This window comes from Bufo bufo, chromosome 5 (genome assembly GCF_905171765.1).
Source record: "Bufo bufo chromosome 5, aBufBuf1.1, whole genome shotgun sequence".
NCBI classification, from domain to species: Eukaryota; Metazoa; Chordata; class Amphibia; order Anura; family Bufonidae; genus Bufo; species Bufo bufo.
In genome coordinates this window covers 471,115,685-471,142,052 of record NC_053393.1, presented here as the reverse complement: position 1 = coordinate 471,142,052, position 26,368 = coordinate 471,115,685, and positions in this window count along the sequence as shown.

Below are 26,368 nucleotides of genomic sequence, written 5' to 3'. Positions count from 1 at the left end.
ATCCTGCTGTCCATGTTGCTGAACAGATCTGTGCTAAAGGCAGAGATCTGTTCCGACAAAGTGTAAGTGAAATACAGTACAGTACACTATATAGTGTACTGTACTGTATTATACAGACATCAGACCTACTGAACATAAATTTTTTTTTTTAAGTGAAAAAAGTAAAAAAAAAAAAAACATTTATCCCTGATTTAAAAAAAAAATTCCCTACACAAGTTATATATCACCACGTCCGTAACGACCTGATCTATAAAACGGTCATGTTACATTCCCCGCACGGTGAACGCCCTAAAAAATAAAAAATAAAAACTATGATGAAATTGAAATTTTGCCCACCTTACTTCCCCAAAAAGGTAATAAAAGTGATCAAAAAAGTCGTATGTACGCCAAAATAGTACCATTCAAACCGTCGCCTCATCCTACAAAAAATGAGCCTCTACATGAGACAATGGCCCAAAAATAAAAATACTATGGCTCTCAGACTAAAACATGATTTTTTTGTTTCAAAAATGCATTTTTTATGTTAAACGTAAAAAAAAAAAAAAAAAAAGTAGACATATTAGGTATCGTCGTGTCCGGAAGACCCTGCTATATAAAAATACCACATGACCTAAACCTAGAGGTGAACACCGTAAAAAAATTAATAAAGTTAAAACGGTGTCAAAAAAGCAATTTTTTTGTCACCTTACATCACAAAAAGTGTAATAGCAAGTGATCAAAAAGTCGCATGCTCCCCAAAATAGTGCCAATCTAACCGTCATCTCATCCCGCAAAAATGGTACCCAACCTGAGACAATTGCCTAAAAACTGAAAAAACTATGATTCTCAGACTATGGAGACACTAAAACATGTATTTTTTTTGTTTAAAAAATAATTTTATTGTGTAAAACTTAAAAAAAGAAAAGAAAATATATATATTAGGTATTATCACGTCCGTAACGACCGGCTCTATAAAGATATCAAATGACCTAACCATTCAGGTGAACACTGTCAAAAAAATTAAATAAAAACTGTGCTAAAAAAACATTTGTTTTGTCACCTTACGTCACTAAAAGTGCAACACCAAGTGATCAAAAAGGCATATGCCCCTTACAATGGTGTCAATCTTACCGTCATCTCATTACGCACAAACTGATACCCTACATAAAACAATTGCCCTAACAATAAAAAAATATGGCTCTCAGACTATGGAGACACTAAAACAAGTTTTTTTGGTTTCAAAAATGAAATTATTGTGTAAAACCTTATTAAATAAAAAAAGGTATACATAATAGGTATTTCCGTGTCCGTAAAAACCTGCTCTACAAAAATTTCACATGATATAACCCTTCAGGTGAACAACGTAAAAATAAAAAATTAAAATGTTGTAAAAAATGCCATAATTTTGTCACCTTACATCACAAAAAGTGTAATAGCAAGCGATCAAAAAGGTATACACACCCCAAAATAATATCATTAAAACAGTCATCTCATCCTTCAAAAAATGAGACCCTAACTAAGACAATCGCCCAAAAAAGAAAAAAAACTATGGCTCTCAGACTATGGAGACACTAAAAATATTTTTTTTTGTTTCAAAAATGATATTATTGTGTAAAACTTAAATAAATTTAAAAAAGTAAACATATTAGGTATCCCTGCGTCCGTAACAACCTGCTCTATAAAAATAGCACATGATCTAATCTGTCAGATGAACGTTGTAAATAATAAAAAATAAAAACTGTGCCAAAACAGCTATTTTTTGGCAAATTTTCCATTTTAATCCATTTTTTCTCGTAACAAAGCAAGGGTTAACAGCCAAACAAAACTCAATATTTATTACCATGATTCTTTAGTTTACAGAAACACCCCATATGTGGTCATAAACTGCTGTATGGCCACACATGGCAGGGCGCAGAAGGAAAGGAATGCCATATGGAGTTTGGAAGGCATTTTTTGCTGGACTTGTTTTTTGACACCATGTCCCATTTGAAGCCCCTCTGATGCACCCCTAGAGTAGAAACTGCAAAAAGTGACCCCATTTAACAAACTACACCCCTCAAGGTATTCAAAACTGATTTTACAAACTTTGTTAACCCTTTAAGTGTTCCACAAGAGTTAATGGCAAATGGAGATGAAATTTCAGAATTTCTATTTTTTGGTACTTTGCTTCACAAAAAGTGTAATATAGAGCAACCAAAAATCATATGCACCCTAAAATAGTACCAAAAAAACTGCCACTTTATCCCGTAGTTTCCAAAATGGGGTCATGTTTTTGGAGTTTCTACTCTAGGGGTGCATCAGGGGGCTTCAATTGGGAAATGGTGTAAATAAACCAGTCCAGCGAAATCTGCCTTCCAAAAACCACACGGCACACCTTTCCCTCTACTCCCTACTGTGTGCCCGTACAGTAGTTTACGACCACATATGGGGTGTTTCTGCAAACACCTTGCTTTGTTACTGGAAAAAAATTATTAAAATGGAAAATCTTCCAAAAAAGTGAAATTCAGAAATTTTATTTCCATTTTCCATAAAATCTTATGGAACACCTAAAGGGTTAATAAAGCTTGCAAAATCAGTTTTGAATAACTTGAGGGGTGTAGTTTCTTAGATGGGGTCACTTTTAGGGAGTTTATACTGTAGGGGTGCTTCAGGGGGGGCTTCAAATGGGACATGGTGTAAATAAACCAGTCCAGCAAAATCTGCCTTCCAAAAACCACACGGCGCACCTTTCCCTCTACACCCTGACGTGGGGCCGTACAGTGCTGTACGACCACATATTGGGTGTTTCTGTAAACCGCAGAGTCAGGGCAATAAACATAGAGTTTTGTTTGGCTGTTAACCCTTGCTTTGTTAGTTGAAAAAATGGATTAAAATGGAAAATTTGGCTAAAAATTTAAATTCATTCAATTTCATCTCCATTTGCCATCAACTCTTGTGGAACACCTAAAGGGTTAATGATGTTTGTAAAATCACTTTTGAATACCTTGAGGGGTGTAGTTTCTAGGATGGGGTCACTTTTGGGTGGTTTCTATTATGTAAACCTCACAAAGTGACTTCAGACCTGAACTGGTCCCTAAAAATTGGGTTTTTGAAAATTTCTGTAAATTTTCAAGATTTGCATCTAAATTTCTAAGCCTTGTAACGTCCCCAAAAAATAAAAAGGCATTCCAAAAATGATTCAAACATGAAGTAGACATATGGGGAATGTAAACTAATAACTATTTTTGTAGATATTATTATGTATTATAGAAGTAAAGAAATGTAAACTTGGAAATTTGCAAATTTTTCCAAAACTTTTGTAAATTTGGTATTTTTTTATAAATAAAAATGAATTTTTTTGACTCCATTTTACCAGTGTTATGAAGTACAATATGTGACTAAAAAACAATCTCAGAATGGCCTGGATAAGCAAAAGCGTTTTAAAGTTAGCACCACATAAAGTGACACTGGTCAGATTTGCAAAAAATGACCTGGTCCTTAAGGTGAAATAAGGCGTTCCTACGCGCTGTAAAACACTCAACAAGGAGAAACCAATGCTTCCCTATGGGAATGGTTCTCACCTGGGCGTTTTACAGCGCGTAAGATCGCGCTGTAAAACGCCCGACGCTCAAACAAGTACATGAGCGTTTTTTTGGGCGTTTGTCGCGCGTTCCCGTACATAGACTTTTGGGAACGCGCGACAATGTGTGTTCACTTGTCTCTGTATGCGCGATTGTAAACGCCCGTACAATCGCGCATACAGAGCGCTCCTTTCAGAACGCTCTGGTGTGAACCCAGCGTAAGGGGTTAAAGGACCTTAACATGTATAGCTTGGAAGAAAGACGAGACAGAGGGGATATGATAGAAACTTTTAAATACATAAAGGGAATCAACAAGGTAAAAGAGGAGAGAATATTTAAAAGAAGAAAAACTGCTACAAGAGGACATAGTTTTAAATTAGAGGGGCAAAGGTTTAAAAGTAATATCAGGAAGTATTATTTTACTGAGAGAGTAGTGGATGCATGGAATAGCCTTCCTGCAGAAGTGGTAGCTGCAAATACAGTGAAGGAGTTTAAGCATGCATGGGATAGGTATAAGACCATCCTTCATATAAGATAGGGCCAGGGGCTATTCATAGTATTCAGTATATTGGGCAGACTAGATGGGCCAAATGGTTCTTATCTGCCGACACATTCTATGTTTCTATGTTTCTATGTTAGAGATGTTATTTGTCGAGTACACCACTATCAACAGAAGGAAACCATCATAAAAAAGGCCAGGGAGGCTGGTCAGGTGAAATACATGGGCTCCCCCATACAACTTCTTTCTGATCTTTCACGCTTCACTTTATTGAAACAAAAGGCCCTGCGCCCCCTGCTGTCCCTTCTACAACAGCGCAAAATTGTGTATACCTGGTGATTTCCCTTCCATCTGCAGGTTCGCTTAGATGGACGGCTTGTGTCCCTTCATTACGCCAGAGATTTACCATCCTTTTCTGCGGCACTGGATCTTGCACTAGTGGAGATTTCTGACTGGCCCTCTCTACCGGATGGCATCATGATGGAGGCAGCACCAATGTCTCAGAGGGAATCCAGACCACCTCACCAAAAGGTTTAACAGACCACCAGAAGCCAGGACCTGTTGGTTGAGGCTAGAGATGAGCGAATCGAAGCTGACGAAGTAGAATTCATAACGAATTTAATAAAAAATTTGATTCGCACCGAATGCGAATTTCTTCACGCTTCATGGTAACGAATCGCAATTTGGCTGCTGCACGTGTGAGGACATGGAAAAAGGAACTCTGGGAAGGTGGGATCACTGATACTGACATGCATGCAGCCATCAGCAGCCAGCCAGCCTTGTGATGTCACAGCCCTAAAAATACGGCAGCCATCTTAGATTCTGCCATTCACCAGTGTACTTAGTGCAGGGAGAGACGTGTCTGCAGGCGCTAGGGACAGTGATAGAAAAAACATCTTTGTGCAAAAAAAAAAAAACGATTTACAAGTGCAGGGAAAGATTATGCAAGGTGTAGGGAAAAGATAGGGATGAATCAATCCACAGCATTTCTGTTGAACAGGGATCATTCGGGGAGGTGAGAGCCTAGGTAATAGGAACAATCCTATTAGACCCTGCAGCACTGACTGGGCACCCAAATTGCCATTATACAGCTCTGTAATTCCAGCAAACCGTTCTTATTAGGGTGCAAGTGCTGTTTGATACAGGCATTACAAGGAAATATTTATACGTTTAATTTGCCCTAGTGCGGTGCAGTTATATGTTCTAAAGCATTTTTTGGCTTGTATTAGTGGTAAAAAAGGGCTTATTAGCTGTCGTATGGTTAAGTGCGAAAATTACAGCCCTTTTTGTCATGTATTAGTGGCAAAAGTAAAATATATTTGCAGCTCAGCGGTGCAGTTATCTGTTTTAAAGCCCTTTTTTGCATGCGAGCCCAGTGGGTGCAATGCCATCAGAACCCACAAAGCCACACTCCTGGTGCTCCACGTCCTGCCTCTTCAACTACTCCTTCTCCTCTCTCCTCCCATTTGTCATCCACTCCACCTTTCACCGTGCCGTCGTCGCATTCATCTGGCACAAGGCAGGCTTCTGTGGCCCAAATGTTCGAGCGTAAAAAAAAGATGATGCCGGATAATCCTCTTGCCCAACAGCTGACCGCTGACTTGTCAGAACTGCTAGCCCGCCAACTACTGCCATATAAATTGGTGGACTCGGGGGCCTTAAAAAATTGGCACAGTGTTGGTGCCAAGATACATCTGACCACAGACACATGGTCTAGCAAACAAGGGCAGGGAAGGTACATAACTTTTACTGCCCATTGGGTGAACCTTCTGATGGCAGTCAAGCATGTAACCCATGGCACCCGTGTGGATTTGGTGTTACCGCCACGGATTGCATGCAGGCCTGCCTCTTCTTCTCCTCCTCCTCCTCCATCCTCCTTCTCCTTCTTGGCTGACTCCTCCTTTTCCACTGCTACCGCCTCTTCCGCTGCACCCCCCAAGCTCCCCAGAACCTATTCGACGTGCCAGGTGAGACGTTGCCATGCTGTGCTGCGGCTGTTGTGCCTGAAAGCCAAGAGCCACACCGGTCCTGCACTGCTTTCAGCTCTTCGTTTGCAGGTCGATCAGTGGCTAACCCCACTCAATTTGACAGTTGGTAAAGTCGTGTGCGACAACGGTGCCAATCTGATGAGCGCACTGAAACAAATGACACACTGTTTTGGCACTTAGTCGTTCAGCGATACGTTGCCAAATACCCCGAGGTCCAGGACGTCTTGCAGCAGGCCAGGAAAATCTCTGGCAATTATAGAAGATCTTACACGGCCATGGCTCACCTTGGACGCGCTGGAACTCGACCTTTTATATGTTTGATAGGCTTTTCCAGCAGAAACGTGCCGGTAACGACTACCTGTCCAAACTCTGCGTCAGGACAAGTTCTAGGGAGCTTGCCAGGGCGCCATCAGTGAGATCGTACCTTACGCTTTCTTTCTGGAGCCTGCATTGCGTCATGTCATTAATGAAGCCGTTGAGGAGCAGGAGCAGAAAGATGAGGAAGTCACAATGCTGAATGAGTTCCCAGGGGGGGCTACTCCATCTAAGACAAGTCAGCAGGAGTCTGAAGAGGAGTCAGAGGAAGATGGTGCCTGGGGGGAGGAGGAGGAGCAAGAAGAGCAGGCTTTAAACTTTTCTGGGAACCATGGTGTTGTCAGTGGATGGGGGGAGGAGACCGAGGACGACATTCTCCTGGATGATGAGCAGGAGCCAGGCTGCTCCACCGCTTCCAATTTAGTGCAAATGGGGGCCTTCATGCTCCAGTGTTTGAAGAGGGATGAAAAGCATAAAGGGAAAGGACCAGTACTGGGTGGCAACGTACTTAGACCCCCGGTACAAACACAAAATGGCAGACATGTTACCAGCATCACAGAGGGCTGTCAGAATGCAGCATTTCCAGACCTTGCTGTGAGAGATGCTGCATTCTGCTGTTGCGGGCGCTGGCAGAAGAATTTCCACCCACAGAGAAACAGTTGCAAGTACCAATCCTACAGCGCATGCAAACAGAGGGCGATTTGAAGATGTGCTGGTAACTTCGGATATGAGGTCATTCTTGCAGCCAACCCATCGACAGCCACCCTCCGGTTCCAGCCTCAGGGAACGCCTAGACGACAGGTGTCCAACTACATCGGGTTAACGGCCGATGTGGATGCTCTGAGAAACAAGGAACCCCTGGACTACTGGGTGTGCAGGCTTAACCTGTGGCCAGAGCTGTCACAATTTGCCATGGAACTCTTGGCTTGCTCCTCGTCGAGTGTCCTGTCCGAAAGGACGTTCAGCGCAGCAGGGGGGATCGTGACCGATAAGCGCACTCGCCTCACAACAGTGTGTACTATCTCACATTTTTTAAAAATTAATGACTCATGGATCTCGGAGGAATTCAACACCTGTGACGACCACGTTTAATTGAATTTCCTCATGCAAGCCCACAAATATCCGCCACAACACAGAACAAATAATGGTCCCCGTCTTAGGTAAATACAGTGGCATAAAAGGCCTTTTCTGTCTGGTGAATGCCTAATGTCTGGGACCTCGGAGGAATTCAACACCTGTGACAACCACGTGTTATCGAATTTCAACTATTATCTTTTTTTTTTTTCCAAGAGGTGGGATTTCATTATCCATGTTTTTAATCCAATTTTTTATTTTTTGTTCTTTTAAACATATGTATTTGACATCTATTTGTACTGGCCTAAAATTTATATATAATGACCGTCTAATATACCTTCAGCCATATAATTACTTGTTCTTTTCTGTACGGTGAATGCCTAATGTTTGGGGCCAGTACTACACTGGCCTGCAGTAAAATTGATATTGAATGGCCATCTAATATACCTCCAGCCACATAATCACTTGATCATTTATGTACGGTGAATGCATAATTTTTGGGGCCTGTAATCTAACTGGCAAACAGTAAAATTGTTATACGGTGACCGCCTAATTTACCTCCAGCCACATTATCAATTGTGCTTTTCTGTATGGTGAATGAATAATTTTTGGGGCCTGTAGTCCACTGGCCTGCAGTAAAATTGATATCCATTGACCATCTAATATACCTCTGGCCACATAATCACTTGATCATTTATGTACATTGAATGCATCATTTTTGGGGCCTGTAATCTTACTGGCCAACAGTAAAATTGTTATACCGTGACTGCCTAATGTACCTCCAGCCACATTATCAATTGTTCTTTTCTGTCCGGTGAATGCCTAATGTTTGGGACCTCGGAAGAATTCAACACCTGTTGACGACGACCACGTGTTATCGAATTTCAACTATTATCATTTGGGGGATTTCATTAGCCATGTTTTTAATCCAATTTTGTATTTTTTGTTCTTTCAAACATATGTATTTACACGCATAAAAATGCCCACTGATTAAAATACATATTTTTTGTAGGAATTGTTGCCATTGATCCCCCTCTAGTATGTCACTGTCCATGTTGTGGGATGATTTGTGCACTTCTTGTAAGTATTTGGTGGCTGCAATAATGACCTGAAGGTTTTTCAGGTTTGCCTGCCATTAAAGTGAATGGGGCCCACCACGAACTTGCAGTTCGCGAACATTTGATCGCGTTCGCGCGATCGCGTTCGCGAATCGTCCTGGCCGATGTTCGTCCATCACTACCTCTGATGTCTATGCCTATGGAGTCCTTTTGTTATGGCTTTGCACAGGGAGCAAGAATGTTATGAACAATTCTGATGGAACTCCTGATCTTAAGAAGCTGGACTTGGACTCCAAAGCAGAGGCTCTCCTGTCTTGTCTTGTGTGTTGTGGAGCTCGAATGCTGACAGACCAGATAAAAACACATGAATTTTTTCAACTTACTGAAGCTGCTTGATTTAAGCTAATGACCAGCACCGTACATGTACGGGCGGGCTGATCGGGCGGGTGCAGGAGCTGAGCCCACTTGATAAGCGCAGGGGTCCGGCAGTCACTGATAACATAAATATTTTCAACTTACTGAAGCTGCTTGATTTAATTGGGAATAGATGTTAAAGGCAAAGTCTGCTGGTGTGTTGTCATCAGCGTCTTCATTATGTTTGCTGCTGGACCCACGACAATGTAATTCAGTCCATACAGCAAAAGGAGGTCTACAATCACCCATCAATTTTCCAGAAAAAAGTTTCACATAAAAAATTTCAACAATGAAAGGATAATGGAATTCGGTTCATTCGGTTATTGTTCAGACGGATCAAAGGAAGGGCAAAATAATCAGTGACGTCAACACAAACTTACTGCTGACAACCTCTCCACTCTGTCGTGGGGCTCTACTTGTATAAGCGTTTAATAGAACAGGTTCTGTAGACATCTATGTTGAATTAGCTGACGACAATGTAAAAGGAGTGCGCTTCTTCTTGGCGCTAACATCGACCTGTAAGGATGAGTTCATACTTGAGTTATTTGGTCAGTTTTGGCCCCATGACTGCCTAATTAAGTAAAGTGTGCAGTGATTCTAAGAACGACGCCTGTCATCTGCATGTCATACGGACTCATAGTATTATTTCACTACCAAAGCAGACTCCCTATGCGTGTTACTGCGAGGCTCAGTGTTCTACACTACTATAAAGGCTCTCTGCAGCCAGGAAATAGCCATTTTTAATGTAATTCGCTGCAAATTTATTCAGACCTTTTGAAAAATTTGCTCATCTCTAGATGAGACCTCCACAGAGTGAGGACATCTGTGAGCCTAGCCTAATATGTCCAGATTAGGAAATTTTTTAGTTTCGCTCAATATGCCCTGATTTGAAGCTGTCATAAGCTCTGAAAGTAATGCTTATTGGTGGCACTTTGTCTTTATCCCCCATTTTTTTTTCTTTGTCCCTTCTCTTTGCTGATGTCCAGGGGTTTCTGCTCCCGGCCTTATTATCTGGCCGCCTTGTTTTGACACGCCCTTTGGGTCCTGATCTCCCTTATTGGTGTTGTTGGGACGCCAGACGTCGGGTCGTTCCAAGTATAGAAGTACCTGACATATATATGTTGCCTGCCCCTGCATAATTACCGACATGGCAAGCCACCTTTCAGTATGGTAGTGCCTACACGACATGCATTACCCCGAGACTAGCTGACTACACCCTAATTTGCAGCTGGTAATGGCACAGGCTTGTGGCGTGGGGGTACTCATTTCACATGATATACACTGTTCTATTATAGTGATGTTTCCATTTTATTCCCTGTTCTTCAGATTTGCTTGTGGGGTCTCTCTCTGTCCAGAGGGGTAGCTCCTCTGTTAAAAGCTTATTCCTGCATGGGGACTCTCATCTTTCTTGACGTGAGATATACTTCCCTCTTTGCTTTGTAGCGCTTTAGTCTTCTATTGTTTTCTTGCTGCTACACTGGATGTAACTTTACATCCCTGCCACTTATTCTCTTTTTAGTTCACTACATTCTTTCTGTCCTTTCTCCCTATCTCTTCCACCTCACATTTCCCCCCCCCACACCTTATTTTTTTGGTTAGCTCTTGAAATTTGGGTCTCTGAATGTCTGGGGATTCCGAACACCTTAAAAAGGTCACCGATTTTCTATCATATGCATAAACAGAAGGTACAAGTCCTGCTCTTACAGGAGACACATTTTAAAGAGGGACATGTGCCGTCACTCCGGGATAGGTATTTTACACAATGGTATCATAACCCAAGCATCAAGAATCAAGATTTAGAGGAGTCTCTGTGGCTTAGCATAAATCCCTACAAGGGACTGTGGTGGATGTTAAATTGGATGGAGAGGGGCGCTACTTTTTTCTTAAGCTGAGGATTTACTCAACCTTAGTCACTGTGGTCAACTGGTACTTGCCTAATCAGAGGCAGCTTTCCACTTGCAGGTCTTTCCTGGACCAATTGTCCGATGACAGGTGATAGTCAATGCAGATTTTAATTTCACACTAGATCCACTCTTGGACTCCACTACTGGTTAGTGCGCTGCCCCCCGCCGGCCACTGAGATCCTTACTTTCTCACCTCCACTCCCTAGAGATTGTAGATGTCTGGCGTATACTTCACCCACAAGGTAAAAATTACACATTTTTCTCCCCCCCACACAAGTCCTACAATCGTATCGACCTTTTTCTCTTCAGTCACCACACTTTAGCATGGAGACATCAGGCCTCTATCAGAGATATTTTGTTTTCTGATCATGCTCCAATCTACTGTATTTTTCATTAGAGTTACCCGATGCTGCTCCTAGGCCATGGAATTGGAGGTTAAATGATAACCTTCTTAAAGGCGTGGTTTGTGTGGCCGACATTCAGAAAACAGTAGGTGATTTTTTTACAGATACACGCCACTGACAATACTTTCCTACCAACACAGTGGGAGGCACTTAAATGTGTCCTTCAGGGGACTTTTATTAAACATGGCACTGGACTTAAAAGAGAGAGGGCTCATAAAATCACCAATCTCCTTACCGAGGCCCATAATCTGGAAATGCATCATAAACAAACACTTTCCCCTACTGTATATGTTGAATAGCTTAAAGGGTTTCTACCATCAGAAATACTGTTATGTAGCTGACTGATATAGCGATGCGCTAATGTCAGCACTACATAACAGTATGTTTCTAACATTAGTCCCTGCAGCCGTTTTTGTTAAAAAAGCACATTTATTATATGCTAATGAGCCTCTAGGTGCTATGTGGGCGTAAAATCAGCACCTAGAGGCTCTGTCCACTCACCCATTATCCCACCCAGGTCCAGTGTTCTGCCCGCCCCGCTCCTCTTGATTGATGGCACGGTCCGCCGCATCGCTGCCGAAATCCCGCGCCTGCGCCGTTCACTTCTGTGAGTGAGTGAATGATGCGATCCTGGTGCCGGATTCCTCACTGTGGGGTTTCGCGGGATTTCGGCAGCGATGCGGCGGACCGTGCCATCAATCAAGAGGAGCGGGGCGGGCAGAACACTGGACCTGGGTGGGATAATGGGTGAGTGGACGGAGCCTCTAGGTGCTGATTTTACGCCCACATAGCACCTAGAGGCTCATTAGCATATAATAAAAGTGCTTTTTTAACAAAAACGGCAGCAGGGACTAACGTTAGAAACATACTGTTATGTAGTGCTGACATTAGCGCATCGCTATATCAGTCAGCTACATAACAGTATTTCTGGTGGTAGAAACCCTTTAAGGTTAGGGATTCCATAAAAGCATTGGTAGACCAACAGTATAAAAGATATCGAGATCAGGGGAGACACTTTTTCTACGAATACTGCAATAAATGTGTAAGGCCGCTCGCCCGTCTTTTGCACCCCAGATCGTCATAAACCTTTATTTCTCATATTAAGAAACCTAATGGTGCTATTACCCACAACCCTATAGAGATTGTGGAGGTGTTTCAATGCTATTTTTCCCAGCTTTATAACATCAAAGGCCAATTTTCTGATATGGCGCCTCCTTCCCTTGGTGCCCGTATAGACGAATACATCTCGGAGATGGCACTACCTACAATATCTGTCCAGGACAAGGATGTTTTGGATACTGATTTCTTTGACAAAGATGTAAAGGCCATTATTAAGGACTCACCTTCAGGGAAGAGCCCTGGCCCTGATGGCTTTACACCTGCCTTTTACACATGCTTTACTGAACTTATATCCTCTTTTCTGACCAGTAGGGGAGTCGCTAGGTATATTGATTCGGGGCCTGGGCCCCGGACTACAAGCACATTGCCCCGAATCTCTGGTGATGGCTGTATTTTTCACTGCACTGGCAGCTTCTTTTCATGGTTATACTGAGCCACCAGTGCGGGGCTGCAGTGCGGCTCAAAATACATCAGCCAGGGGCACATTAAACTTATAGGAGCAGCTCCGTTGTACCCCCGGCTGAAGTGCAGGTGGACCGGCCAGCAGCCAAGCACCGATGTCTCCATATCAGAGCAGGAAGCAGAGCTTGTGCTCAGCCCCACCCCTCACTCAGGTCTGGCAGCCGAGGACCAGACCCAGCCCTGAAGGAGATTCAGAAAGGACAAGTAGATTGCAGAGCTACTGCAGCCTGTCCTGCTCCAGCTGTCTAGGTCACCACTGCTGGAGTGTGACAGGCCTTATGAAAATAGCCTCTGCCAGCCTAGCAGCAGCCACTACCAATGTGGTTCCATGGAACAGCAGAGAGGTGTGTTACCAATGCAGCTTAATGTGAGTTCACCACCATCCATGTATAGGACAGTATGCTTATGGGACCTGTTTATTTGTTAAATAGTACATATTTCATAAAAAAAACTGTGTGTATATACTGCTAGTGGAGGCTGGGTATATTCTGTGAGCGGAGGAGCTGTGCATGCAGTATATGCTGTGTATATATTGTGGGGATTTTCTCTGGTAGACAGGGTAAGCAGATGCAGTACAGAGGCAAAAAACAGTTGGTAAAGCAAAACTTCAGTTTTTATTCACACATAAGGCAAAAACAAAATGACAGTTCGCAGTCTTGGTGTTAGTTCACACAATCGAAAGTCCAAAGAACAAAACAATCACCTTGTTAGCAGTTTTTTCACCAGCGGTCCACAACAGGCTTTAGGGGGCCTGTTTCCCAGCATGCGGCTCTCAGTTCTCCACCATGGCACAAAGCCTCAGATCCCAACACAGACTGACTGCGTTCCCCTGTCAGAGAGGAATAATCCACACCACCTGACAGTGCTGACTGCTTTTAAACCTGCCAAGACCCGGCCTGGAACGTGGGGAGTAGCCACCCACCCAGCACTTTGGCTACTCCCAGTAAAAACCGTCCCGGATCAGCTTTACAGCCATACTGAACAGCTGAAGTGTCAGACTGCAATCTGCAATACTGACACTTGAGCGAAACCGGCTCTTACCTCACCGAGGCCAGGAACCTCAGTGACACATACTGACCATCAATGACGACCCCTTGTTCCTTCCTACAATATACTGTGAGTGGAGCAGCTGTGCATGCAGTATATACTGTGAACGGTGGAGATGCTGTGTATATACGGAGCTGTGCATGCAGTATATACTGTGGGCAGAGAAGATGCTGTGTATATACAGTGAGCAGAGGAGATGCTGTGTATATACGGAGCTGTGCATGAAGTATATACTGTGAGCAGAGAATATGTTGTGTCTATACTATAAGCGGAGGAGATGCTGTGTATATACAGAGCTGTGCATGCAGTATATACTGTGAGCAGAGGAGATTCTGTATATATACGGAGCTGTGCATGCAGTATATACTGTGAGCGGAGAAGATGCTTTGTACATATGGAGCTGTGCATGCAGTATATACTGTGAGCAGAGGAGATGCTGTGTGTATACTGTGAGCGGAGGAGATGCTGTGTATATACTGTGTGCAGAGGAGCTGTGTATATACTGTGAGTGGAGGAGCTGTGCATGCAGTATGTACTGTGAGTGGAGGAGCTGCTGTTTATATACTGTGAGCTGAGGAGATGCTGTGTATATACTGTGAGCAAAGGAGATGCTGCGTATACTGTGAGCAGAGGAGATGCTGTGTATATATACTGTGAGCGGAGGAGATGCTGTGTATATACTGTGAGCAAAGAAGATGCTGTGTATATACTGTGAGTGGAGGAGATGCTGTTTATATACTGTAAGCGGAGCAGATGCTGTGTATATACTGTGAGCAGAGGAGCTGCTGTGTATATACTGTGAGTGGAGGAGCTGCTGTGTACAGTACAGACCAAAAGTTTGGACACACCTTCTCATTAAAAGAGTTTTCTTTATTTTCAATACTATGAAGGCATCAAAACTATGAATTAACACCTCTGGAATTATATACATAACAAACAAGTGTGAAACAACTGAAAATATGTCATATTCTAGGTTCTTCAAAGTAGCCACCTTTTGCTTTGATTACTGCTTTGCACACTCTTGGCATTCTCTTGATGAGCTTCAAGAGGTAGTCCCCTGAAATGGTCTTCCAACAGTCTTGAAGGAGTTCCCAGAGATGCTTAGCATTTGTTGGCCCTTTTGCCTTCACTCTGCGGTCCAGCTCACCCCAAACCATCTCGATTGGGTTCAGGTCCGGTGACTGTGGAGGCCAGGTCATCTGGCGCAGCACCCCATCACTCTCCTTCATGGTCAAATAGCCCTTACTTTCAAAGTTTTCCCAATTTTTCGGCTGACTGACTGACTTTCATTTCTTAAAGTAATGATGGCCACTCGTTTTTCTTTACTTAGCTGCTTTTTTCTTGCCATAATACAAATTCTAACAGTCTATTCAGTAGGACTATCAGCTGTGTATCCACCTGACTTCTCCTCAACGCAACTAATGGTCCCAACCCCATTTATAATGCAAGAAATCCCACTTATTAAACCTGACAGGGCACACCTGTGAAGTGAAAACCATTTCAGGGGTCTACCTCTTGAAGCAGTAATCAAAGCAAAAGGTGGCTACTTTGAAGAACCTAGAATAATACATATTTTCAGTTGTTTCACACTTGTTTGTTATGTATATAATTCCACATGTGTTAATTCATAGTTTTGATGCCTTCAGTGTGAATCTACAATTTTCATAGTCATGAAAATAAAGAAAACTCTTTGAATGAGAAGGTGTGTCCAAACTTTTGGTCTGTACTGTATATACTGTGATCAAAGGAGATGCTGTGTATATACTGTGAGCAGAGGAGATGCTGTGTATATACTGTGAGCAGAGGAGCTGTGCATGCAGTATATACTGTGAGTGAAAGAGCTTCATATGAACTTTGTGTATTACAGGGGAAATGTGTGTATAGTTTGCACTATTGGGGCGCTGTGGCTGGGATTGATCGGAATAATCTAGTTGATGTTTATGGGGTAACTAGTGGTCTAATTTGTGCTCCATTGTGGCATGTGGTACTGGTGGTGTTTGTATTATGTGTTATGCTAAGGTCTTGGCGCTTGAATATATATACACACAATATATTATATTATACATTTTTTCCCGGGGGTAGGCATGTGCCTTGGGGCTTGTGCCCCTGATCTTTTAAGACCCTAGCAACGCCCCTGCTGACCACGGTTTTTAATAGTATTGGCCCAGAGTTCCCATTCACTGCACAGTCCCTAGAGGCACATATTAGCGTACTACCCAAACCTGGCAAGGATTCTTCCCTGTCCTCAAACTATCGACCTATCTCTCTAATCAATATTGACATTAAACTATACTCTAAGATTCTTGCAGATAGGTTGGCCCCTTTACTTCCACATATTATCCACTCGGACCAGGTGGGCTTTGTGTGTGGGAGAGAGGTGCAATACGATTAAAACCTTCACAGTAAGAAAGTCACTAGTATACGTATCTGTATCTGTAATCGTGCGCTGCAGGTTTTCAATGCGATATGGGAAGATCACAGAAGCAAGTAAATCAAGAAAGTGGAAAACCGCGCTCCTGACGAAGCGTGACAGCGAAACCCGGGTCGGGCGATACTGAAGTGTGCATACTATTGTTTTATGTGTTTTATCAGAGATACTGTTGTAAGTACAATAAATCTTTGCACATGACGGTGGCAGTGTGGGCTTCACTATTGTTGCGACCTTTAATTACCCACAGGAGTGTTGGAGAGAGGAGGGATCCTCGGGTATACCCCTTGCAGATCCTTCCCCGTGCCTTTTGTAACCCGCACCAAGAAGAGAGGAGGTGTATCAAGCAGCGCGGTTTTCCACGCTGCCATATCGATTCGGAATGGCACCAGGCAAGGGTGTTTGTTGTCCCCTCTGCTGTATGTCCTAGTGATGGAACACATGGCCAACACACTCAGACACAACCCATTGGTACATGGTTTCACGATTAAGGGTTCTCAGTATAAAACAGCATTATACGCAGATGATCTCCTGCTATATGTCAGTCAACCCCACATATCTCTCCCCGGGATACTAAGTGAAATTTAATGATTTTTGCCATTTGAGTAACTTCAAAGTTAATTATACAAAGTCTGAAATTCTCAATATCTCCATGTTTCAGACTGATTTTTTTAGACTTCTTGCTTCATTCCCGTTTAGGTGTAATGGTCAGACCCTAGAATTATCAAGTTGCATTTCTAGTGATAATATTTCACACAGTGAGTTATGCCTTCTTCCAGCCACAAGAGGCCACTGTGTTTTTGAGTAAGAAAGAAATGAAGTCGTTGGTCCCAGAGGATGTAGGAGGAGATGGAAGTTCCCGGGCAGGCTGTGTGTTGCTTCCTGGCTGGTGGTGAGCTGAGAGTCTGGCTGCAGTTGGACAGAGCCACAGAGACTAAAAAGTGATTCTGACAAGAGTGATATCGTCCAATTGAGAGACTTGTGACTGGACACAGGGCCTGGCTAATGTGCTATGGGTTAGCGGGACCGTAGCAGAGAGCAGGGACTCCTGATAGAGCTGAACTTATGTGGATTCCTGCACCTGCAATCTAGAGAGAGAGAGGAAAAGACCACGCTCTGGGACAAGTAAGCGACTGTATCAGGAGCCAGACGACACCTGCCCCCACGTACCAGACCAAGACAAGCAGCTACCTCGTGGGAGAATGTGACATGACTGATCTCTGCCCAGCTACCTACAGAACTGTGAGTGTGCACCGGTGCTAACCTGCAGTAGGGCATACAGAAGGAATATTTAGTCAGAGCGTTGTGGAAACGTGCTCTGGGTAGCAGGGGTCAGAAAGGAAAATATCAGATGAGTGTAGCCTGTATTTTTATGTGTTTGCTGGTTGGAGCACATTTAGTATATCACGGATCATTTACCCCTCCTGTAAATTTGTGCAAACTTGTTAACATTGTTCCTGTCATTTGTCGATTGCGACCCTGGTGCATTGGCACAAAACTGTTAAACCGATTTTCCGGCCGTTATATTTTATTATTTAATAAAGCCGGTATCTGCTTCAGCCTCCTCGTCTGCTGTACCCTATTTGAACCCTGCCCTGCGGTCTTTTCCTCCCCTGACCGCTATTTAGGCACCAATCATCTTCAATTAAATATTTGGGGATACAAATTCCACTAGACCCAGATCATTTATTTAATTTGAATTATCTTCCCTTACTGGAAAGTACATTAAGAGACCTTGCTGCCTTTAAAAAAAAAAGGGCTTGTCTTGGTTCGGTCGAGTAAATGTCCTAAAAATGGACATCCTACCCAAATTCCTATATATCTTCCAGGCCGTCCCCCTAACTCCACCCTCTTCTTTTTTTCCACAGATTGAAAACAGCAATTATCCAATTTGTGTGGGGCTTTTCTACCTTAACCAGACCTAAATCTTCCGGGGGGGGAATGGGCCTTCCAGAGCATCCCTCATTAGGTTATTAAATTGGCAATATCACGGAGCCTCAAAACAATGGGTAGGGTTGGAACAGACCTTCTATTCTCTTCCTCTTAAACATGCCCCATGTATCGCTCCAGAGATCTGACCACACTTGGATAAATGGAATGCCTTGCTACGACAGACTTGTGGGATTCTCTGACTCAGAAATGCATCTGTTCCAGAATACTCAGTCCACTTACTCCGATTTTTCGTAACCCGGCCTTCCTTGCCAGTGTTTGTAGAGGCTCTTTCCTTGGCATGCAGGCTGCAGATGATCCCCGTTTCTACCATCTCCTCTCAGGGGTTTCACTGCCTTCTTTTTCTGAGATAACTACGAAACATCCTAATAAATGGATTTATGCCTCTTTTGGGGGGGGCGGGGAGCGGTGCTCTTTTTGGACCTCTTTATACGAGACCAAGAAATTGTTCTTACTATCCTCTCGGCCGACACATATGGTCTCTCTGCTTTATCGGAACTTACTTGCTGACTCTAAGACCTCTTGCACACAAATGTTTTTTTTTTCGTTTGTGTTCCTTTTTTTTTGCGTTCCGCCAACGGACTGTGTACGGAACCATTCATTTCAATGGATCCGCAAAAAAAACGTAAGGTACTCCGTATGCCTTCCGTTTCCGTATTTAAGTTTTTCCATTCCGTTCAAAGATAGAACATGTCCTAATATTGTCCACATAACGGACAAGAATAGTACTGTTCTATCAGGGGCCAGCTGTTCCGTTACGCAAAAAACGGAATGCACACGGACGTCATCTGTATTTTTTGGTGATCTGTTTTTTGCAGACCGCAAAATACATAAAAAAACATACGGTCGTGTGCAAGAGGCCTAATAAGGACATTCCAAGTTTTATCTCGGTGTGGGAGCAGGAATTGGGAACTGACATAGAGCACGCAGACCAGCAAAAAGCTTTAAAATTTTCTCACAAGCTCTCTATGGCCTGCTCTGCCCAGGAAAAAAACTATAAGATTCTGTCACGTTGGTACAGGTATCCGGTTTGACTACACAGGATCTTCCCCTCTGTCTCTGAGACATGCTGGAGGTGTGGTAAGGAGAGAGGTACAATGTAGCATTGTATGGTGCGGCTGCGACTTGGTTAAACCCTTCTGGGACAAAGTTTTTGTAGTATACCGCAGCATCTCACACAAAATAGTTAGCAATTCTCCCCAGGTGCCGCTCCTCTCCATTCTGCCTGGCTCTATTGCGTCTCAAAAGAAAAGCTTGCTGAGATTTTGCATCTCCGCAGCCAGATCAGTAATACCTCGGCACTGGCGCACAACACATGTCCCTACTATGATGGAATGGTACCAGGAAATGTTGTATATTGCTAGGGTGGAAGAGATTTCTTCAGAAGCGCTTGATGAGTCCTCCAAATATCTCAAGATTTGTCTGAAACGGGTCGACTTCCAGGAATCTCCGGACTTTCACTCCTTACTTACTGCTTGAGTGCAGTGGTTCATCATGGGCAAACTCTAGCCCTAGAGAAATACCTCGGCTGAGAATTATTCCCTCACAACCCCCTCCTCCTTTTTTTTTTGTATTCTCTCTCTCTCCCTTCCTCTTTCTTCTTTCTTCTTCTTCTCTCTGTCTGTTTCCATATCTATTTTTCTTCTTTCTTTCCGCTCTGTTTCTCTGTTTCTAGCTTCTTTTACGTCGCTCTTTTTTTTTCTCTCTCTCTTGAATTTATCTAGTAATGTATATGTTATACTGCATATGTTGGTGACTATGAACAGTTAATCATTCCTACTGTACATCTTACAGTGGGATGCAAAAGTTTGGGCAACCTTGTTAATCGTCATGATTTTCCTGTATAAATCGTTGGTTGTTACGATAAAAAATGTCAGTTAAATATATCATATAGGAGACAGACACAGTGATATTTGAGAAGTGAAATGAAGTTTATTGGATTTAAAGAAAGTGTGCTAGAATTGTTTAAACAAAATTAGGCAGGTGCATAAATTTGGGCACCACAAAAAAGAAATGAAATCAATATTTAGTAGATCCTCCTTTTGCAGAAATTACAGCCTCTAAATGCTTCCTGTAGGTTCCAATGAGAGTCTGAATTCTGGTTGAAGGTATTTTGGACCATTCCTCTTTACAAAACATCTTTAGTTCATTCAGGTTTGATGGCTTCCGAGCATGGACAGCTCTCTTTAAGTTACACCACAGATTTTCAATTATATTCAGGTCTGGGGACTGAGCTGGCCATTCCAGAACGTTGTACTTGTTCCTCTGCATAAATGCCTTAGTGGATTTTGAGCAGTGTTTAGGGTCGTTGTCTTGTTGAAAGATCGAGCCCCGGCGCAGCTTCAGGTTTGTCACTGATTCCTGGACATTGGTCTCCAGAATCTGCTGATACTGAGTGGAATCCATGCGTTCCTCAACTTTGACAAGATTCCCAGTCCCTGCACTGGCCACACAGCCCCACAGCATGATGGAACCACCACCATATTTTACTGTAGGTAGCAGGTGTTTTTCTTGGAATGCTGTGTTCTTTTTCCTCCATGCATAACGCCCCTTCTTATGGCCAAATAACTAAATTTTAGTTTCATCAGTCCACAGCACATTATTCCAAAATGAAGCTGGCTTGTCCAAATGTGCTTTAGCCCACCTCAAGCGGCACTTTTTGTGCTATGGGCGGAGAAAAGGCTTCCTCTGCATCACTCTCGCATACAGCATCTCCTTGTGTAAAGTGCGCCGAATGGTTGAACGATGCACAGTGACTCCATCTGCAGCAAGATGATGTTGTAGGTCTTTGGTGCTGGTCTGTGGGTTGACACTGACTGTTCTCACCATTCGTCGCTTCTGTCTATCCGAGAGTTTTCTTGGTCTGCCACTTCGAGCCTTAACTTGAACTGAGCCTGTGGTCTTCCATTTCCTCAATATGTTCCTAACTGTGGAAACAGACAGCTGAAATCTCTGAGACAGCTTTCTGTATCCTTCCCCTAAACCATGATGGTGAACAATCTTTGTCTTCAGGTCATTTGAGAGTTGTTTTGAGACCCCCATGTTGCTACTCTTCAGAGAAAATTAAAAGAGGAGGGAAACTTACAATTGACCCCCTTAAATACTCTTTCTCATAATTGGATTCACCTGTGTATGTAGGTCAGGGGTCACTGAGCTTACCAAGCCAATTTGAGTTCCACTAATTAGTCCTAAAGGTTTTAGAATCAATAAAATGACAACAGTGCCCAAATTTATGCACCTGCCTGATTTTGTTTAAACAATTATAGCATACTTTCTGTAACTCCAATAAACTTCGTTTCACTTCTCAAATATCACTGTGTGTGTCTCCTATATGATATATTTAACTGACATTTTTTATCGTAACAACCAACGATTTATACAGGAAAATCATGACGATTAACAAGGTTGCCCAAACTTTCGCATCCCACTGTATGTAATACACACCTGCGTTTGTATGCTTGATTTACTAATACCTCTTGTGAGGATTACATCTTGTATGATGATATAATGTTTAAAAATGTTCAATAAAAAGTGTTTAAACATAATAGATATATGTATATATACAGAGCTGACACTGTCTTTTTACAACTCATTGTGAACTCAATAGTGCTTCAAGTAGTCCTATTGGACTAAGACCTGAAGTGTTTGTCCAAGTGTTTTATAAACAAAACAAAAAAACAAGGGAAAGTATGATGATTACTTCCCCTGAAACTACTGCAAATCAATGATAAAATGGAAATAGAGATAATAGCCTATATAAAACGTAAAAATATTTGTATAGATAAACCTCGCTTACACTTAAATAATGACAAAAGCTGTGCGAACACCAACACACATGCCACCAACAAAAACAGAAATTATGTTAAATACCCTATTAACGTGCAACTATTAAGGGCAAGTAATAACAAAATCTTCCAACCATTGGAATCATACTTACCGGAAAAAAAAAGGAAAGATCTTAATGGTAAGCAGGAGTTGTTTGAAGTATGATGTAAAAATCACTTTAAAAAAGTGGTGGGGGAAGGGCAAAGTCTATAATATATTACTGTCCCCTAAGTTGCCATGTCAGGTCTAGTATGCCCTAATGACCTCCTAATACGGAGTCATCGCCCTGACAAGAGTGGCCCTGTCTGAAACCTTTCCCTAAATAGGAGGCCCTAGACGTCCCTACCCTAATGTTGGGGGACCCCCAGGGAGGGAAAAAATGTCCCTTTTCGCCTTTTCGTTTCGCCTGATGTTTAATACCCCAGACTCATCAGGGGACAAGAGGCAATCTTGTATCTGGTCATTCAGTTAGAACTGACCCAGATATCATAAGTAGGGAATATAAATGGTTCACTGGTTCTCCCAAATAGAAATTTTGGAGAGAGATATCTAATACTCCAGGTATCCAAACATAAAGAACTAGAAAGGGGCCCCAGTTAATATGACCCACCCTAAATGGTAGCTCTAGCATATGGCCAAATAATCTACAGTGATGGGGTATTGCCAGGTTAGCAATCCCCAGCTGTGATGCATGTGGCAACTATCAAAAAATGCCAGGAAAGCATAATTAAAGCAGAGAAAGAAATTAGAGATAAAAAACATAAAAATACATGAAGGTGAGTGAGGATTATAACTGTAAAAGAGTTTACAAATGTAAAAATAGAGGAAGTGAGAATAAGATGAGTGAGAATGGAGGGGAGAGAGACAGAGGTGTAGCCTTACCCAAGCAGGGAAATTACATTGAGGATAAGGAAAAGGGACAAACATATGGGCCACATATGCATAACTACATGCATAGGCAAAATCAGGACTACCAAACAAATGAATCACAGAGAATGTATTACAGTAACAACCATGGAAGTGGGCCATATGGACCTAACTATTATCCTAGATTTAACCAGTACCGTAGATATCCAAATTATCGGCAACGGTATTATAAAAAAAACTATTATCAGAATCAATATAAAAACACTTATAGTGAAGAATGCAGGAATGAAAATAAACCAGAACATGAAGAACAAAAAAAAAAAAATGCAGTAAAAGATTCACAAAATTTTCCCCCACCAAACAATAAAGGGAATACAGAGAGAATCCGAAATCCAGAGAGTAAATACGCCCATGAAAAGAAATCTAATAGAGGAAAAAGGGGAGGTAGGAAAAACCAGCCCAAGATCAAAGAAATGCAGGAAGGAATGAGAGGGATTTAGAATCTTAGTTCTCATGTCCTTGATGATGCCGAAAAAAATGTGCTTTCCAAAGGACTTAAATTTGCCCCAACTAAAAGGCCAAATAAATTTGGAATCTTTCTAGATATCCATAAATACATCAGAAAACTTAATATGGCTAAATATGCCATTAATAAACAAAAAATGTGTAGTAGCCAAGATCGAAGCGCTGTAGTTTTAGGCTCTCAGGAGTCTAATTCCATTATCCATACTGATCTACGGGAAAAGAGTAAGTTCTTTCCATTTAATAAGGAAAATTACTGTTTAGAAGCATTTAAGAGAAGTCTCCTTAAAGGCTAGAAAAGATGGACGATAAACCTAGGAAGCATAATTTGACAATAGAGGAACATAAAGCTCTGAGAAAGTTAGAAAGTAACTCCCAAATTATAATTAAACCAGCTGATAAGGGAACTAGAGATGTTATTGCAAGAAGGTTATAAGAACAAGGTCCTAAATTAAACAGAATTGGACTATTTGAAAGTGAAGTTTCCGAAGGGCCCTGTGATATATTTCCTGCTGAAAAATCACAAGAGCCTGTCCAATCCCCCGGGCAGGCCGATAGTGTCAGGAATTGGGTCTCTTACAAGTAAACTGACAGCGTACGTTTTTTTTTTTTTTTCAGAAATACGTAATCTTATCTCAAAGACAGTGGTAGTGTGTTGGAAGTCATTGAGAAATATGGTTTACCCTCCCCTAATACATGGCTTGATACGTTGGACGTTTCATCATTGTATACCATTATCCCAAAGAATTTAGGTATTAACGCTATTAAAGAACAACTTTAAAGCGATGTAGACATAACAGATATACAAAGTAACTTTATATGCCAATGTTTTTAATTTTGTTTAACCCATAGTTATTTTTTGGTTTTAAAATAAGTTCTATCTGCAGCAGACTGGGAAGGCGATGGGGGCGAAATTCGCCCCCAATTTATTTTGCTAATTTGTTTTTGACCACATGGGAAAAACAAACTATTGAGCCTAAACTATATGAACAACAGTCAGGAGGCAGATTAACCCTGTGGAAAAGTTACATCGATGACTGCTTGATAATGTGGGAGGGGGAAGAACAAGGGTTAAAAGACTCTCAGTGATATAAATAATAACAGCTGGAATCTTATGTTTACTAGTGAAATCAGCGCAGAGAGTGTTAACTTTCTAGATTTAACAATCTTTGTGCAGGATAATAAACTTAAAACGAGAACTTTCTTTAAGCCCACTGATGTGAATGGATATATTGATACATCGAGTTGTCACCATAATCCCTGGATAGAAAATATCCCAAAGGGACAATTTATGCGTATCCATAGAAACTGTACTGAAACAAGCGACTACAGAGAACAAAGTGAAATTATAATGGAACGATTTGAGCAAAAGGGTTATGATAGGGGTTCCCTGGAAAAAACTAGGGACATTGTTGCAACAAGGGACAAAAAAGAAAAAAGGCATAGGGAAAATAAAGAGAAGGATTCTAGGTTTGTTTTTTTCACCCAGTTTAGTGCAATTGTGGGACCTTTAAAAAACTCTGAGAAGACTCTCTCTCGAATAATGGATTCTATCTAAAATATTCTAGTACTTTATGCAATATGTCGTAATCTCTCTAAAATGTCTTGTGATCTTTTATGCATCATACTTTTGTTGACTTGTTAGTTAATATACCAGCTCATAGGAGGTTTTTCCTCACCCTCCTATAGAAGTACTTTATTTTGTACTTCTGCTTTTACAAATAAAGCTTTTTAAAAAAATAAAATAAAAATGAGAAAAAACTGGTCAATAATAAAAAATGACCCGATTATCGGTGACATGATCCCTGATAAGCCCGAACTCCTCTTTAGGAAAGCACCGAATTTGAGGAATGTTTTGGAACATAGCCATATCCCAGTGAAGGTGGGGAAAAAAAGTAAGAACCAAATCACATGGTGCGGCTTCTGTATTGCTTGCAGAAACCGCACCCTGGAAGACAAAAAGATAAAAAATGTCCAAAGGATAGAATCGAAGAATGGCCAGATTTATAATATCAAGGGGGAAGTCACCTGTGAATGTATGGGGGTAATATATCTCCTGAAGTGTCCCTGTGGACTAATATACACTCACCTAAAGAATTATTAGGAACACCATACTAATACGGTGTTGGACCCCCTTTTGCCTTCAGAACTGCCTTAATTCTACGTGGCATTGATTCAACAAGGTGCTGATAGCATTCTTTAGAAATGTTGGCCCATATTGATAGGATAGCATCTTGCAGTTGATGGAGATTTGAGGGATGCACATCCAGGGCACGAAGCTCCCGTTCCACCACATCCCAAAGATGCTCTATTGGGTTGAGATCTGGTGACTGTGGGGGCCATTTTAGTACAGTGAACTCATTGTCATGTTCAAGAAACCAATTTGAAATGATTTGAGCTTTTGTGACATGGTGCATTATCCTGCTGGAAGTAGCCATCAGAGGATGGATACATGTTCTCATTCTGTTTACGCCAAATTCGGACTCTACCATTTGAATGTCTCAACAGAAATCGAGACTCATCAGACCAGGCAACATTTTTCCAGTCTTCAACAGTCCAATTTTGGTGAGCTCGTTCAAATTGTAGCCTCTTTTTCCTATTTGTACTGGAGATGAGTGGTACCCGGTGGGGTCTTCTGCTGTTGTAGCCCATCCGCCTCAAGGTTGTGCGTGTTGTGGCTTCACAAATGCTTTGCTGCATACCTCGGTTGTAACGAGTGGTTATTTCAGTCAACGTTGCTCTTCTATCAGCTTGAATCAGTCGACCCATTCTCCTCTGACCTCTAGCATCCACAAGGCATTTTTGCCCACAGGACTGCCACATACTGGATGTTTTTCCCTTTTCACACCATTCTTTGTAAACCCTAGAAATGGTTGTGCGTGAAAATCCCAGTAACTGAGCAGATTGTGAAATACTCAGACCGGCCCGTCTGGCACCAACAACCATGCCACGC